General features: G+C 41.8%; 1 long non-coding RNA gene across 2 annotated transcripts; it reads left to right on the top strand.

Annotated features, from left to right (window-relative positions):
* The first annotated feature begins 1,679 nt into the window (after positions 1-1,679).
* Positions 1,680-16,970, top strand: LOC128853019 (uncharacterized). Of its 2 annotated transcripts, none has more exons than XR_008451234.1 (6): positions 1,680-2,116; positions 8,240-8,352; positions 10,404-10,477; positions 11,009-11,155; positions 15,476-15,668; positions 15,761-16,970. It is a non-coding gene; the product is annotated as an uncharacterized LOC128853019 (long non-coding RNA). The 2 variants fall into 2 exon arrangements; XR_008451235.1 differs by having other exon boundaries at positions 15,476-15,672.
* The last annotated feature ends 673 nt before the right edge of the window (positions 16,971-17,643 follow it).

The following is a 17,643-nucleotide window of genomic DNA, read 5'->3' as shown; positions in this document are numbered from 1 at the left end:
GAAAGACTTCATGCCGTTATCTAGAACGAATCATCTGCTCAGTCCTTCATGCTGTGTAATTAGTACAAAAATAGGCAATAACTATTAAAGAAATCTGGCCATGCATATTCCAGCTATTTAGCCTTGAGTGAGGGACCTGCAGGACCTTCTGAGAGTGGGGTATGATGACTCCCACTCAGGAAACACTCTTCTAGATCCTTCAGTGCCATCTCAATGTGGATATTTTCAGATTAAGAACGGGGAATTCAGGGGGCGTGTGAGAGCTCAGGGACTACCCAGGTTAGTCAGGACTAGACAAAGCTGTCCAGAGTGTTAGAGGGAAACTTCACAGGCTGCTGAACAGTAAACACATGGCGCTGAAGTCAGTGCAAGACTAGCAGAACTTGAATTACTTGTGCAGATTTCTGGGTTATCAATTAGTTTAGGAAAGCTAAAAGGAAACATTGGCCTCAGTGTTATGCTGATGATATCACAGTGGTGATAAAAAATGCCCACACTTTCATGTTGTAGAAGGTATTGTATAAATGTCATGCAAAGATTAAAATGGAGTTTTGTGTATCTCGGTCTTCAGTGGCCAGTTTGTATTTTTAGTGACACCAAACAGCAAAGACATATTCCTTGTGTCCTGAAAGTAGTGTCATGATATAGTGGGGAGCTGAAGTTCCCCATACCCACTGGCCAACAGAGTATTAAAACAGCACTGTGGACAGATTGCCACAGGGACAGGGCCTGAATTGGCCTGGCATTTTTTACAGATGGCAAATTTTGCCAGGTGCAAAAAGATTTTTTGGGCTTGTACAGCACTGAAACTCAGTAAACAGAAAGGGCTTGAGGAAGTATAGAAAGTGAAGCTGTCTTCTGGGTCAATATGGTTTTAGTTTCATCGTTCCTACTCTTTAAGTAATACGTAACTGAAGAAAACAATTATAACTATAATAATATTTAACTAAAAGTAAACTGCAGTGTACTTCACTGAGCTGCAGAGTATTTACTCTTGGGGCTAAGTTTTTTGCTTTTCCTCACTCAAATTTTTCAAGTTAAACTCAAGCTGACATCAATTTGCAAAACAAGTTGAGTGTCTGGGAATAAGAAACATGTAACAAACAGTTCCCCAGCCTCTTCAAAGCAGGATTTCCTTATTTAATTGGGAAAGAAGTTGGACAAGATTCCTGACAATAAATACCCAATGTAAAAAATCTTAAAGTTGAGAACATAACATTTTTTAAAAAAATGTGTTAGATCTGTGACAATGACAGTGATGGCTTAATGCAACCCAGTACCTCATTCTGAACCATCCACAGCACTTGGGTTTTCCCATTAATTTTTAGCTAGCGCTGAGATGTCAGTTAATACATGAGTACTCCACCAAACAAACCCTGGAGGCTTTTTCGTATCTCAACAAGCTAAATGTTCCCAGTTTGTGTATTCAACTTTGTTTAGCCATTACTTTTATTTGTCTGAGCACCACAACAGTATCAGCAGATTAACCACTGCTCTGGTTACTCAGAGTTGTTAAGTCATTTATTAACCTGAAAGTTTTTTCGGGTAATGCAAATAAAATCTATCTGAAAACAAAACATAAGATGTCAACACTTAGAAGGAAAGAGCTTTTACAGAGGTGTTTTGAGTCTTACAGTAGTTTCGTCCTCTTTCATCCTCAGACCAGAATGCACAGGATTCAGCTACCCCTATAGTTTCAGACGGTGCTTCTAAGTAGATTTTTGGGGTTGTTGTGTCTTTCTATAGCTGGTGATACAAGCTCCTCAAATGCTGCCCTCACCTTACTTTAGGCATGGTATTTTAATCAGGGAAAAAGAGCGATGACCAGGTCATTCAATAAGAAGGAAAGGTTATAAGATGTAACACACAGAGTGTGTGTGAGGGTCTTGCAGTGGGTAGGGTATGGCGATCTTGCAAATCCCCACTGCTCCTGTGTCTGCAGAGGAGCCAGTCAAGCTTGTAACCCCCCTGGGCCCTTGTGCACTTGCTTTTACCAAGGTTTCCTTTGTAGCCAGGGCAGCGGCAGTGCTTGGCTAGTCTTTCCCATGCTTGTGCTGGAGCTGACTAGGACAACTGTTCAGTGGGGCCACCATACAAAGACAGATCACAGAAGAAGGTAAGAACCACTTTTTTTTAAAAAAAGTTTGTGTTGATTCTGGGTGTTATGGGAGCCATTTCACAGCAAGGACACCAAACCATTGCAGGGACACAGCTGAAAGCACGGCAAACTTAAGGTCAGCAAAAGATGGGAGGAAGCGCTGGAAACAGTTTTTCTGCCAAAGAAAATGTCCATGTGATGACATCATCTTGATATATTTGACCTTTTTTAAGGTCCAGCTCTGAGAGATTTTACATAAGTTCTTAGATGTCATAAGGAAAATAGTAAAATAATTTTTCAGATTTTAGGGTGAAGGAGGAAAGATTGGAAATACTCAAAGGCATGGCCTGGAGGTTCAGACATAAACCCAGATATTAAAGAAATCCAGACTTGCCTGTAAAATGTTTTGCAAGAGTAAAACCATTTCAAAACTCTTTACTGATGAGTGTTGAAAACTTGTGCTGGCAGAATTAGTGCATGAGATTGCCATGGAGAAGGCTGTGCTTGTCTTCTTTTTAAAGATACACGGACAAACATAGATATGGAGAAGCACAGCTTGAATGCTATGTTGCATGGCAATACTGTCTGACTGAGTAAAATGTACTTTTTTAGTCTCCTGGATAATTTTGTATTGTGAGTATATGCTGGTTAAGCTGCTTAAGGATTTGTGGGGGTTGGGATAAGAAAAAATTGGAAATGTTGCAACAGAATGTTTATGGAAAAATTAAATACAAAAGTAATTTCTTTATAACTAGGAAGAATTATCACCAAAGGCACTTGAAAATAATTGATGACTGCAATCAGCAAGTAAAATAGTTCTTCAGCACAGCTAGATTGTAAAACTACCTCCATGACTGACTTAATTAAAACAATTACCTAGGGGCCTGCCTTGGCTTAAAATAATATGTTGCTTTCTATGACTTTTGGAAGCAGATGAACTTGCTTTCCTTGGCTTCTGTAAGGCTGCAGTTCCATAATATGTTTGAGACAATTAGGTCCTTAATCACGTAGAGAAGAAATATCACTGCATAACAGCAGGCCTTTCAGCAGAAAGCTGTTCCCAGCACGGAAAGTATTTTGGTGGCAGACAGTAGCAGTGAAACAGAGTGGTCTCATGCAAAGGAGAGTGACTCAAGGGATTAATTTTAAAAAGTGGACCTTAATGTTGGAGATACAATTTTGTAAAAGAAGAACACCAAGAGATGATGATTTAGCATCACAGAAATAACTGCTCCCTCACAACCAGCTGCTGTTGTCATTAGTGGTAGGAGCAGGATGTGATAATCGGATGGGATGTGGTACCCCCATATACGTACAAAGCACAAATGATGAATGATGCTTATGAAATATGTAATGCTTTGTTATGATGTGTGCTACCCCACTCAAAGAAAAAAAGGCTCTGCTTCTTGCTTGTTCCCTTCCAGCTCTTGGAACCATGATCTTGCCGTTTACCTTGGATCAGAGCCAGGACAACTCATTAATGCAGCAAAAAGACAGATAGTTACCCTCTGGGCTAGCAATGAGGACTGGCTCACTGGAAAGCCCAGCAAGTCTAGGACAGTGCAAGAAGAGATGGGAGCTGGTGCTGGGGCAAGGAGGACATTCCCCTGGCCATGATAAGGGCTCAGCTGCCCATCCAGTGTCAGCCTTAGCTACTCCAGTGTCTTTTTGTTAGTGCAGAGGTAGGATCCAACTCATCTCCAGGCTCTGATTTCTTTGAGGTTGATAAGAAGATTAAGAAAATAAGAAGACTCAGTGAATGACTTTCTAGTCACCCCGTTACAAATTTTTATAGAGTATTTTCAGGCTGTTTTCAAACAGATCAGTGGGAAAAAGCTGCCTAATGATTACCTGTTATGAAATGCTCATTTTGGATAAGAACTACTGTTTATGAGAAACACAATACTCATTTCCTCCAGAGTTGGTTTGTTTTTTTTTAATTTTTAATTTTGCTTTCATTTTCTTTGTTATCAGCCATTTCATGTTTATTAGTGCTTCTCCATGAAGGAAATTGATAATGAAGCCTCAGTTGAACCTGCTTTCTGTTTCTGCAACCAGTTACATTTTGAGGCACCTCCCTGGCACTAGGACAGTATATCCATACCATAGTGCCTTTCTGGGAGGTTTCCTCTAGGGCCAAGCTAGTGGTCATTCGGACACAGCTTGAGAGACAACATCAACAGCTTCTCCAGCATGCTGGTTTGATCATCCCCATGGCAATATCAATTTACAGCTCCCAGCCTCACTGCAACTGGTTTCGAGAGAAATCTTCAGTTCTCAAGTCTGATTTATGGTGTAGTAACACAGAAAAAGTCTCGCTGATGTACTTAGACAGGGTGGTGCAGGTTTCATCCAAGTCTGTAGCCCAAGCTCTCCTTTAATGAAGGAGTGGGCTGGGACAATGGGTCAGTCATTCACACACCTCCTTCCACCTTATCTTCTGAACCAGCTTTAAACTATACTGACATTACTCCCTGCCAGTGCCCAGCTGTGTAAGAGATTTGCCTTATTTAGGGAAATACAGGCCCTTCTTCCCTGTAATTGTTTTAGAGAAAGGTGGAGAGTAGAGCTGGGGAAGTACACCTCATGGCTTCATTGTGGAGGTTGTGAGGCAGATGTGAATTTGAAATACATCTGTTGAGACTGCAAGTTAGCTCTTAAAACAGGAAACATGAGACCTTTGAACTCACTGTTATCAACTGAAATAGAAGAAAAAGTTGTGAATACAATGGCTATTTAAGCAGTGAGACTACTTTAGATCCCACCATGTTTGCCAAGGCTACTCTTCTGCTGATTGCTGATGGATATACAGATTTTATTTAAATCACAGGATAGGAGAAGACAATGATTTGGTGCCACAAATCTAGACAGAAGGGTTATCGGGGTTGCCTCCATTGGGATTGCACAAGAGGAGAGAGCACGTTGGAGATGTTTTGCATGGACACCCAAACAGCACTTGGCTTTGTACGTAACTGTATTTCCTCTTTATCAATGCATTTTCTGAAGACACATTTACTGCCTCTTCCTCTCTGTCACAAGGAAGAAATGCTGTTTCTAATTTTGTATCATTTAAAATTAATGAACTGGCTACAAGCAGTGGATGCTTGTTTAGAGAGCCCTTTTTTGCAGCTGGTCTATGGAACCTGTTATTAAACAGCAATTTCCTCATCTTTACAAGACATTCAGAGGGTAGAAGTTAGAAATGTGTATAAATATTCCATAAATACTCTGGGTTTTGTAGTTCTATCTTCTTTCTTTGCTCAGAAATTTTCTCCAGGGTTGTTTAAGGATGTAACTGAAGATAAAGAGCAGCTCTCCCCAGACTGCCATGCCTGCAGAAATATCAGATTTGCCACTTATGTCTAGATTCAGAGTGAGTCAGATTCTTCGAGAAATAATTACGCATACTCATGATGTGTACGGGCGTGGCAAATCAGAGAGATCGTGAAAACACCTATTGTGTAAGCATGTCTATTGTATAAGTGCTTATGTATCTAGCCTGAAAGTTATTAACATAAAAATGGTGTTTCTAGTAGTATTCTGTTTATTTTCTTGTGCCTGTCTTGGGTTGTGACATGGCTACATAGCCATTTATTCCAAAGGGAGCACAATAGCTGGAAGGCTATAGCAGAGATTGCAGATAATATGTTTACAAATCATTAGCAGGACAATGCAGTAGAGCCCCTTGAAGTTTCTCAGGAAGAGTTCAACCTTCCTGGCCTAACCAAGGTATATCACTATGCATGGAGAGCAGGGCATGGGCTGGGGTCTGAGCCTGGAGGAGGGATACAGCAGCAGGAGATGGAAGCTGACAAGCGGAAAAGTTTTGGTAAGAAGGAAACCAGATGTCAACGCATCGTTTGTAAAAACTCTCTTTTGAGTACTGATTCTTGCCTGCAGATCAGGCAACCTGTTGTTTGGAAAGAACTGAGTTAAGCCTGGGCATTTACACGGCCACAGTTCCTGCCGTGGTTTTGGTGCTTCATGTGATTAAACGCACAGAGGAACTCCCTTCTCTCCACCAAACAAGTCCTTGCTTTCTTGCCACTGCTGTGTAGGAACAGGCTTCTATTTAAACAGGAGCAAGGTAGCTGCAAACCCAGATTCAAGTCCCTGTGTAGATTAGCAATGATCCGTCTCCGCTAAGCATGTCCCTGAAGCCAGTCTCCAGTCCTCATCATTACATTGCAGAAAGAACAAGAGCAATGGAAGAGTTGCAGGAATCAGGTCCATTCTGTTGCCTTTGGGAATTTTAATCCTGAATCTGCCACAAGGAAAAAGAGGCAGGAGAATTCAGCGCAACAACCTAACAAGTTGCTTTGGATTTGAAGTTTTTTTGTGTTAAAAGTGAATCAGTTTTCTTCAACACTGAATCTTTTTGAAAGTTAGAGGCAGTGAATTCAGGGATATCATTGTGTTACTCAGAAAAGAGCCTATTGCACATCAGAATGAGTTTAATGACTCCTTTCCTTCTTTTGAAAGTCTCTGCTTCAGTCAGAGAGAGGTAATATTGCTAGCCAGCTGACTGCCAGCAGCTCCAGATTATGATTCTAAAAATGCAATACACGAACTCTCCAGAATTTTATAAATGTTGCTGAGGCAAGATTTGTAGGGAAAAGCCAATAACTTCTGCTTCATTTGCCCTTTGTAAATCAAAACAAGCCCCCAAATGGTAAATTACATTCCTTATTCATCCTGGTTTGCCGTCTATCTGATTTAGTCTGTGTCTGATGCTCGTAGCCACGTAACAGTTTTCAATCTGCAGACTTGTACATGAACAAAGCAGTTGTATGATGCTGTATGTGAAAGCATGACTTGGAAGTGTACAACGAGTGGGAGTTGTTGTGCCTTCAGTCTGGCATTTAAGCTGTCAGTGCTTGTCTGCATCCTGCTAAAAAGAAGTTTGTGAGTTATTGGTTCTGTCTATTCCCTCTCTTAAAGCCAGTCCAGGTGTAACAGGTTATACGAGGCAAGCCTCCAGAGTCTGACAGCTCTTGTCACTGCTCATGATGGAGTGCACGGAGAGAGAAAAAATTCCCTCTGACCTTATGATTTCATAGCTAGATCTGGCTGAAGTCTGAATGGCTGTATCCTCCCTAGAGAGAAAGGCTGCCAGGTAGTAAAAGGTCTGAAGAGAAAGCATCTGGTGTTCCCTTTCATTGCTCTTGGGTTTTTCTGAGCTCTGAACTTCTTATTACAGTTTTTAGGACTGGAAGCTTACTTATGTTTTCTTTAACAAGTACACCTTTATTAACTGACACTTGATTATTCACCTATTCCTGTGAAGTGATGTTGCTATAGGCAATAAACTGCATTGAACTGATGAAGGTGTGTGATCCAGGGGGAGACCTGCCAACCCAGAGCTTCTGAGAGCTACTCTGGGCTCTTTGTCAGATTTCTTCTCAGACTCTAGACGAATGATTCAGCCTTTCTACCACAGCGTGTCCCTGTCTTCAAGGAGACCATCGGGTGGAAGAAATCCCAGCACCCATCTCCCCCACAGGCAGATTATGAAGAATTCATGCCTGAAGAGCACTTTATGAGAATTTACTTTTAAGACTGAATTATTGATGCCTTGACAAACCTCTCCTGTTTTGCACAGGGAAGGAATGTCATGAGAAACAGTTTTTAAGATTAGTTAAAAACTCTACTAATCAGGTAATCCTTGCACGCGGTACTGCCCCAGACTTAGAATCTCCGTTTCTGCATAGGTAATAGAGGTGTATGAATGAATGCACACTACTGTCCAGGTATGCATATATCTGAATACTCACACACTGTCTGTGTAATTCCTACCAGTGTACATGAATCCTGCTGTGGTACATTTAGCAAAATTTTGTTTATTGTGGTTTAAATACTCTGGATGCCATTCATTCCCATATGGGGTACTACCATAGTTGAACACGTTTGTTTTGCATATAAGACGCCTGGTATTGAAGTCTCTTAACGCAGAGAATGTATTTTTCAAGCAAATGCGGTTCACTATTCAGTAAGCATGAAGTTCTCTGAAATCCCTGTGAGGTTACTTTGCTCTTTCTGATAGCCTGGAGCAGAGGCTCAATGTATGTTTAATGTGTGTTCACACTGACCTGTAGAATTGCAGTTCTTGCAAAATACAGTGTTCACCTTTCTTTTTCTCAGATTCATGTAGGTAGAAAGCATAATGTCCAACCTGGCTTCCAGAGCTTCTCACCTAATTTCTGCTCTTTGGTGGGGTCTCAGAGGATGCAGCTGAGCGCAAACACCTTGTAAAGGTAAGAGAAAGCGAGAGAGCAAGTGTCGAGGAATTGGGGACAAGGTGTGTATCTTCTGACTGGAAATGTCAGGTGCAGGAAGTATTAGTTCAAGTAAATATAAGGGCCTTAGGTTCAGCTTAAGGCACTATTAGTTAATCTAACAATATCAGCGCTGCCGAATCTGTAAAGTTGCAGAAGGGTCTGAGCTTTGTCCTGACACAGGCAGCATCAGCGAAAAGGTCAGCCGATGGTCAGCATCGTGCTTCACTTGTTCATTATTACAGAGCTGAATGCATCCAGAGATTGAACTTCTGTGCCTTGGTGTACTTTTTAAGGTATTTGTTATATTTGTTATATTTGTTATATTTGTGGAATCCAGTTTTCAAAAGGCAAAACATATGTATTTCTCAAGCAATTCTTCCTAGTCACGGTACTTTAACATTCCTGTGATTCAGTTCAGAATCGTAAGTGCACTGAGCGGAGGGAACAGAGCTTCATGCTTGGGCTGAGCCACTGGCAGCTGAAATAATCTAGTCATGACTTGAAAGCTAAATGTTATGAAATCACTGGTACTGGATAAACATGGAACATCTGGCTTTCATCCCTTATACTGTCACCTTTTTGACTGTAAGGAAGTGCTCACAGTAACACTGATCTGAACTGAAGATTGTAAAGTAAATGTAGAAGTATGTAAGGATGCTTACAGACCTCTGCACTTGATACATTAGCAGGTCATTGCAGCAAGACACAGACAATCACTGCAGAAATCACAGAACTGGCACAGAGATATGACTTGTGCTCAGAGATTCACCCAGCTAATGGGATTATCATCAAGCGAGGGAGAAATGTCACACCCTTCAAGAGCTGGTCTTCAGTAGTACAATGGGGAATCCATTGGAACAAGCACTGCAATGTTAGAGTGAAACCTTACACTAAGGCAAAGTCAAACTGGTGGCTTTGTTGATGCTGAAAGGGGACTGTCTGTCACCCAGCTGCTTGCTCCCGCTGTTTCCCTTGAACTAGCACTCACCTACCCTTGCCCTGGTCTAAAACACAGAGCAAAACAGGAATTAAAAACAACTCCACGTACACAGAGAATTGATTTTTTTGGCAGTTTCCTCCCTCACTGGAGTTTTCCCAAATATTTTGTTTTTACAGCTGACGATTTTTGGGTTTGAAATACGTGTGAGTGTCTTTGGGACTATGCATTGGATGTGGTCCTGCCCTAATTCCACTTCAGAGCAAAAGCCACATGAACTGCAGCAGGAACAGGCTTGTTTTATGGCTTACAGCCTGGAAATACTGTACTCAATGCAGGGTGGCTTTCCAAAACTGGATGTGATTGTCAGCATCACTCTAGTGTTTTGTTAGGTTAGATTGCCAAATAATCTGCGGAGAAGCCAAATACAGACATATTTTCTTTATAGTGAGTGAAAATGCTTAAAAAAAACCTGATGAAGAGCTGCCAATTTTTTTTTAACTCAGAAAATAGTGTACATCTAATAAAGTCAACCGTCTACTGGCATAAAGGGGTGAAACTCTCTCTAAGTTGATAGGAATACTTCAGATAACACTAGCAGGGAACTTGCCCGGCTTTGCTTCAGCTGCTGCCATGCAAAGCCCAAGAGAATCAGTCTTTCTCCAAAGAAACTGTGAAAGCTGTGGAGTGTTCATAAGTAGGAATATCTATTTATTCATCTTCAAAAAAAAAGTGTGTAGGACTCAGATGATGAGCAAATTACTATGCTTAACAAATGTTAGCAGAATGTTTTGATGTTACTTACTCTGGCTGGACGTGCAGGTCAAACATTAGAAAAAAACACCCTTGCTTTGAACTCAAGGAGAAGTACTTCTCTTTTTCCTTATCTCACCTTGCAGCTCTGATGGACCTAAAACCAAACCTCTGGTAATGTATTTGGGTATATGTCTAGGCCCATAAAAATAATCTTAGCCCTAGAGGGCTTACAGTCAAAACTCATTACCTTCCATCTAGGTCCCTATGTAGATACAAACTGCTGTGTAGCGCCGACTGAAATAATGTGATAGTTCACCTTTGCATGTACTTGCAGGGCTGATGATGTCTTATAAAACCCAGCTGGGCACGGACAATAAAATCTGCTGCTGCTGTCTCCTTTGCAGAAAGGTATTTCTGTATTGAAAGCCTTTTACTAATAGCACCTGTAATCCCAGAGGAATCTTTCAGTAATGCTTTTTAAAAGGTAGGGAATGGAGAAGTGCACCCAGCAAGGTGACTCTATCTGATCCTGTTCCTCCCTGATCAGTCTGCTTACAAGCTTTCTCATGCTTGTGTGAAATGTTAATGTGGAAGGGGGCTCCAGTGGCTCCGGTCCCTCCTAGCATTTTGAATGCATTTCCCAGGCTTGTTTCTCCATCCTGTAGTGTAATATGAATTTTGGCAAAATTTTGAGCAAATTAAACTGAAACACAGTGATCTCTTTGCTGAACTCATATTTGTCGTCTGCCTGATTTATGTTGAGAAGAGGCACTTGGGCATGCCAATTATCCTGTCTTTTATTTGCCTTGTGCATTGAGCCCCCTTGGCTACTAGAATTAAACTCGAAAATGCAATTAAAAGCATTAGCTGTAGCAAACATACCACAAAATATCATTATAGGCTTGACAATGTTCTCCTTCATATTGTTAATCCCTGCAGATCTACCTGTGCTATTAGATTTCATATATAGATGTTATTTTTCTCAAAAGACTGCATTAATTGGAATGAGCAAGTTGCATGCCTAATTGTGTCAGGAAAGAAAAGGAAGATGTCACTATACTGGAAAACCTCACCTGACTTTTCTCGGTGAGTATGGTCTGAACTTGAATCACACAAACATTATGCAAGCTTCAAAATGTTTGTGGATACCTAGACAATGTTAATGTTTTAGAGATTGACAAGTGTTTGGCTTGGTGCATCATGGAAATTATTGCATATAAACAAAGTTGTCTTCAACTGCGATGAAAAGTACAAAGAGAGGCTTAGGCGATTGTGATCTGGGCAGATCCTTCCTACTGCACACCTTCACATCTCAGCAGGGAGTATGGACTTGTGAGCCACGCTGGTGATACCCTCCGAAGGCCAAACTTAGGTAAGGAGAGTGCAAATGTCTCTCACTCTTGGTTCCCAGATTAAAGTAAATGATCAAAGGAAAGATAAGTTCTTACAGAGAAGGTAGTTACAGTAAATAGAAAAGCCAGGAAATGGACCGCTTTTGAATGCAGCACTCGAACTGCTGTTGTTATTTCCCTGTGAAAATATTGTTGGGAAAAAAAAAAGATAAAGAATCCTGAGATGGTATCAACCCTGCAAACTCAGGTTATCTGCCTCATCGATGAGTCTGAGAATCTAAGCATGCCTAATGCTAACACCTCAAACACCGCTGACCTTTATGGCTTTTTTTATGATGTTGATATATATTAGGGTGATAAGCATTGCTCACAAACACTTTAAAAATACATCCTGACATCTGATAGAATCGCACCATTGCAAGAGAGGGTCACTGCCTCTTTATTGGAAAGGCCTCACAGAAATCCCCATCACCCTTGCTTTAAACATTCTGTCTACCTGTGCCTGTGAGCAACAAAGCGTTTCTACAGAAAACAAATGCTTGAAGCACAAAGATGTACATACGGGAAAAATAAGGGGACAGGAATAAAGATGAATCTGGAGAAGTCAAGCTCTGTCGTGCCATATCTGCATCTCCAGCTGGGTGATGAAAGACTGGTAGGCTGGCACTGCTGCAGAGCTAAACCAGACCAGGCTGGAAAAAGGTGACTTTTTAATCAGCCAGGGACTGCATTTGCAGCCCTGCATGCTGTGCTGCATGCAAATCTGTTATATATGTGACACATTCAACCCATATAGTAATAAAAAGTTGAAATTATAGGCATAAAGTGGAAGAACAGTGTTTCTAAGAATGGTAGTGTCAGGAGCGGTGATACTGCTGACTGTGGGTTGTTCGATTGCAACATTTTACCCCTTCACGTCAGTCCTGATAAAGCTTGTAAAAGTGTATAAAACTAGGCAACTTTGCCCAGCTGGGCTTATTTCCCTTAATGATTATTGCTCAAGACAGATTAGAGAGAAAACATAAACAACACTTTCTATACTGAGGGCAAATGAAACTTCAGATACACAGGCTGCTCCAAAGCACCTAGAAGTATTCTTTTCTTGAGTTGTAAGGGATTATTTCTGACTGTTGAAACCTAGGTTTGCTGAAACCTAGCCAGGGTTTGCTAAAGAGTGAAACTATCCTGATCTGCCCTAGTTCTTCACATTTCCTAGATTTCCTTTTAGTGACTTTTACTGTAAGAGTGATGCTGACTTCTCGTTCAGAAGTGCAGCTCCAGAAGGGCATGGCAGCTCAGGCTGAGTCATAAACCAGGCAAGGCATTTGGCCAACCTCTTTCCTTATTAGTTTTGAGCAGCAGACTCGTTTAGTATTTGGAGAGCATTCAATACTCTTTACTGAAACCACATTGGCCCATTTCTTTTCAAACATTTCAGGGAACGGGAAACAATTTGGGCGATTGGGCGGAGCAGATAAGGGACAGCAGTTGCCTGTTTTTTCCTGGTCTGATTAACTTACTGATCTTGCAGAAAGAACCGAGTCTGAAAGTTTTGCCCTTACCTACCTGTGCTGCAGTTTGCTCATTCAAAAAAAGTATGGTAAAAATCCCATTTATGCCAGGTTGTTTTGTTCCAGCTGCTGCTCTCCTAGCTGTGGTGTCAGAGGCTCACTTGCTAGCACGTTAGACATAACAACTATAAATACATGGGGAAAAGTTTTACAAAGCTTTGCCCGCACTAGTTGTATCCTTACTCAAAGCCCACTGTGACAAAGCTCAAGTGATGCCAGATGCTCATAGAACCCTATAGGGGCAACCCGCTGCTGGGGTCTCAGGGCTCCCTCTCCATCAGCCATGGGCCCGGAGATCCTTAGGACAACATTGCTCTCCCTGTTGTCTGCAGCAGACTGTAATTATGGTCCTAAAATGCCAATATGCCAGTTATCTGATTTCTTCCTTACTAACTAGCTAAGTCTCCTCAGCTGCGGAGGGGAGTCTAGTATTGTCAGAGGACTTTATGCTCCAAAGCCTGCCACAACTTGAGTCTTGTAGGAACATTGTCAAGGAAGAAAGTAGCTGATCGGCTCAGCTAGTGCAGGTGTCAACTCATGATGGTGTGTTTATATACTAAAATCCTTGTCTCAGTAAACAGAGCTGACTCTCTGGTGAACTGGTGGATTATAAATGCCTTGCACAGGCAGGCTATAGAAGTCATACAGTTTAAGTGAAATGCATACAGCTGAGCTCTGGGCTAGTCATGAATCCTGAGCTTTGGCTACTCCAGCTCTGTTGGGGAGCAGAAGAGGGGCTCCCCAGGCTGCAAACTAGCTGTTTTAATTTAAATAGACAATCTTTTCCTGCAAGCTCAAATGAGCGAATGCCCTCATTGCTTTGTCTCACTGTTTATGAAATGCTGGCATACGGCCAGGTCCTGTTCCGGACCAGAAGTGTCACAGGTGGTGGAATTCCCCACAGCCTTACCTGGGACTTAACAGCCACCCCTGCCTTGCTGATGGCTGGCTCTGCCCTTGGGAGAGGTGCTGCTGCCCGGGCTAGTGGAGGCATGAACATTCAGCCCAGCTGATCTCCAGCCCTTGCTTGTTTTCTCGCTTTTTCAACTTTCCTCTTCCCCCTCAAATGCTCTCCTTCCCACACAGTAGAGATCCTCTTGAGGCTCTTGAGACATTATTTAGGCAAAGGATGATGTATTAACAGGAAAAGTACCTTCTGCTTTAACTTGTTTTTCTTCTGGAAAATAAGTGATTGCAAAATTTCATTATGGATCCTGGCACATATTAGCTTTTAATGATTTCTGTGCCCGGATTGATTTGGAAGTTGAAAAACATTTGGTTTTGCTCCCAGCTCTGGCTTTGGAAACTGAGATTGGGTCAAGCTGAGTTGCTTGGACGCCCGTGCAAGTCAAGTTTGGTGGCTTGTGTCTGCAAAGACAAAGAAGTGCTAAGTTAACCCTGCTGCCCTTAACTGATTACAGGTTAGTAAACAAGTCTGTTGAGGAAGTTTTAGGAGGAAGAGCACCGAGCTGTGTTGGCTTTGCTGGCTTAATATGCAAACAGTAAACGACTTTTCACAGCTCAGGAGACACTGTTCTGGGCAGGCATAGGAGAGCTGCCATGGCCAGAATGAAGTCTACTCAGGATAAAGCTGTATTTCAAAGTGAGACTGAAAACTTGTTAAAATTGGGATTTACATTTTGAAGTAAAGGCCTAAAAAAGTGGGATGGGTGGCTGATAGAGATAGGCATATGTTGCAAGGTGACAGGTCAGCAGATCATCTTATATCTAGCTTAAACTCAGAGACTGCCTTGGAAACTCAGTTAGGTGAGAAGATCACCAGCCCAAGAAATGAAGATGATGACAGTCATCAAAATAGAAGGCCTGAGCCCAAATTCATGCCAATACCACCATTTTAGTCTGAGTAAAATGAACGTTATAAGACTAGAGTCAGTCTATAATCTTAATGAAGTGGTTCTAGGTTTGTACTATTGCAACATATACATGTGTATAAATATATACTAATATAATTTATAATAAGTATTTACTTAGCGTGTGCCTAATACACGTTGGCTCAGGCAAAAGCTCTGTTTCACCAGCTTCACCGTATCACTCGGGATGGAACATCCAGTTCTATAGACCATATTCACATTTGTGAAATGTCTTTTGATTTTTGTAACTCTGTTGTGGAGTTGGACAACACCTGATGAAGTCTATGTCTGTGTCCAAAGAGAGTCCTTATATACAAGATGCTCTGCCTGTACATTAACTGCTGTAGGGTTTAACGTTAGATACAGATCCATGATGTGCTCTCTGATTAATCACCTGCAATCTGAGCAGATGGTACAGGATCTGAACTAAGCAGCTGGCTTTTTGTGCTCAAATCCAGGCTTAGACTGTGCCTCCAATGCATTACAATGACTGTTAAATAACAAATAGCATCTTCCCTCTCTTGACCGTCCACACAGACAATCAAAAACAGGATTTGACATGTAATGGTATGATATTTTGTGAATCTGCTAAGTTCTGTTCCATTTCTGCAGATAAAATAGCAAAACAGAATGGGAATGCAAAAGGAAACTTAAGAATTTTTTGAATCCCTGGCACTGGGCACAACCCCTGACCTTTCACAACCAGTCTCTCCAGCTGCAGCAGGAAAGCGAGATGGCATTTCTGCTCCTGTCCTTGCATGTTTTTCACCATGTTTTTTGAGAAGAGGAAAAAGACCCCTCGGAAGTAGGTACAGTCATACTAAATGTATGCTGCTGCTTTACTGGGCCTTTCTTACTTCACAATGTTTCATAACCCATGGCATGTTTGCATCTCAGGAATGAAAGCACTGGAGCAGATGATGTGAAGGCAGCTAACACAGCGTGGAGTTTGTGCATGTGGCCGGATGGCAAAAACCACCAAAGGTGACTCATCTGATAGATTGCTAAAACAACCCAATTCTTAACTGCTGATTATGAAAACTAAGTCTGGCTCCCACGGGTCCTGGAGCAGAGCATCAGGACTGATTTGCCAGTGGGGCTCTCAGAAAGGCCCTCCTCCTCCTTTCAGCATCAAGAGGAGGGTGCACAAGGTGTGTAAAGTCCTCTTTTGCTTACAATGAGTTGCCTTATGCACCATCAAAAGAGCAGAAATGCCGTGGCACAAGAGCAGAAACAGTCCTGCTTCTCCAGGTGTTGCCCCTGGGGGTTTTGCAGGGGCACTCGTCACTCTCCATACATTTTTGGGGATGCTACTATTCCTCCATACATCCCTTACTGACAAAGCCAGGTGTATATGAAGGCAGTGGACATAGTTCTGAAAATACAGCCCTCCACGGTTGTGTAGCCGTGCCTTTGGCGCAGTGAGGCAGACTTCCCTTGGGTGCACTCTCTCACCCTTTTAGATCTGCAGACGAGAAGCATGCACAGGCACCTACAGCAAGACCTGAATGATGCCAGCTGGTTTGCAAAATCTGAACTAATAGCTGCTAGATTGCCTGAAAAACAAATCCTTATGGCATGCCAAGTACTGAAAGTGATTTATGCTGAGGAATGGTTCTGAGTGTGTTGGCGGGGGTTTTTTGGCAAGAAATTTTCCATTAGCATGAGTTTTATGCCTTGTCCATGCATGAATTAACAAGTCAAGGGCTGGATTGCCACAACTGTTTTGGTGCAATATCTGCAATAATGCTTTCGGTTTCATGGTGTGTTTACAAAAAGGAGCGGGACCTCCTCAACCGACTCTCTCTTAAATGCTCCCTCTGCTGGCTCTAGTGTGAATTACTGTATTTTAATTAATCTCAGTCTAATATTCAATTGTAATGAAATTACTAGTTGAACAGTAAAATTTCCTCCACTTTTATTCCTCCACCATACTCTGGATCCCACATCTCCATGCCACTGAGTGTACTGCACCTGTCCTGATACTGGCACAGTGTTTGTGGGAGGAGTCGTTTTCTATAACACCAATTATTATTGCTAGTTTAGGTTTCTTAATATAAAATATATTCTCTCCTTTAACAAACTCTGCTTCTCCTATATCCCTAGACTGACTTATAATGGGAATTGCTGTGGTTTGTAGAGATTCTGCTTCAGGAAAGGGTAAATAGTTGTGATGCAAATAGTGACTGTCCTCTTGCTTTAGAGTCAGAAAGAGTTACTTAATATGTAGTTCTTGTAAAAACAGTTTTAAAAGAGCTATTGGAGGGTTTCTTTTTTATTTTCTTTTGCCTTTCCTTCTGCTGAACAGTTCATAAACACCTTAAAATGCTGTAGAAAATCATTGTGAAAAATTATTACATTTATATTTAGGGTGAAACAACTCTTACATTAATGATGTGCTGCCAGCTTTGTGAACAACATATATAAAAGCAATAAATGTCAATGGATTAGTGCTAGAAAAAAAAAAAAAAAAAAGGGATTAAAAACAAGGAGAAAATGTGTGCCTCCCCTGGAAATGAACAAAATAAAAAATAGCCTGGCTCCAAGGGTTTACTAGGTGTGAGGCAAGGACCAGCGCCCAGCCCAGAGAGATGGAGGCAAAGGGCATGGTCACAGCCCCCCCGTCCACCCACTGCTGCTCTGCTCCCACTAATGAGGGTGGAAATGGGGTGCTGCACTGGGAATAGAGGAATACAGCTGCAGCATCAAGGCATGCAATACAATCAGAGATGCCCCTGAGCACCAGGTTCAGCCTCCAAGCATGTCTCTCCCATGAGTCT

Source organism: Cuculus canorus, chromosome 9 (assembly GCF_017976375.1).
Source record: "Cuculus canorus isolate bCucCan1 chromosome 9, bCucCan1.pri, whole genome shotgun sequence".
NCBI lineage: Eukaryota > Metazoa > Chordata > Aves > Cuculiformes > Cuculidae > Cuculus > Cuculus canorus.
The sequence above is the reverse complement of the archived record's forward strand: the minus strand, read 5'-3'. Positions and strand labels throughout refer to the sequence as shown.